Genomic DNA, 552 nt, shown 5'->3' on the forward strand with positions numbered 1-552 from the left:
GACCAGGTCCAACAGGGCATTTCCTCTGGTGGGACTGTGCACCTCCTGAATTAAGTGGAGGTCATGTATCTCGGCCAGGAACCTCCTGGAAGGGTCCAACCTGTCTGACTGTTCCTCCCAGCAGATGTCCGGGTAATTTAAATCTCCCATGACAACTACATTCCTTGCCTTAAGTGCCTCTGCAAGCTATCCTGAAAATTCCCAATCCAGCTCCTTCCCTTGGTTGGGGGGTCAGTAGTAGACCCCCACCGTTAGATCCCGCTCCCCACAAACCCCTTGTATCTTGACCCAGAGCACTTCTGCTTGCCCCTCTGACCCCATTTTGCTGGCAGAGGATGTGTATTGCTCCTTGACATAGAGCACCACACCCCCGCCTTTCCTTCCTTCTCTATCCTGCCTGTAAAGCCTATAGCCCCTAATGCTAACTGCCCAGTTATGGGATGAATCCCACCATGTTTCTGTAAGCCCTATTATGTCTGGGTTTGAGCTGGCTATTCTGAGGGCGAGTTCCTCCTGTTTGTTCCCCATACTATGAGCATTGGTATATAGGCA

The sequence above is a fragment of the Gavialis gangeticus genome, unplaced genomic scaffold, assembly GCF_001723915.1.
Source record: "Gavialis gangeticus isolate Ggan-Ray unplaced genomic scaffold, GavGan_comp1, whole genome shotgun sequence".
NCBI lineage: Eukaryota > Metazoa > Chordata > Crocodylia > Gavialidae > Gavialis > Gavialis gangeticus.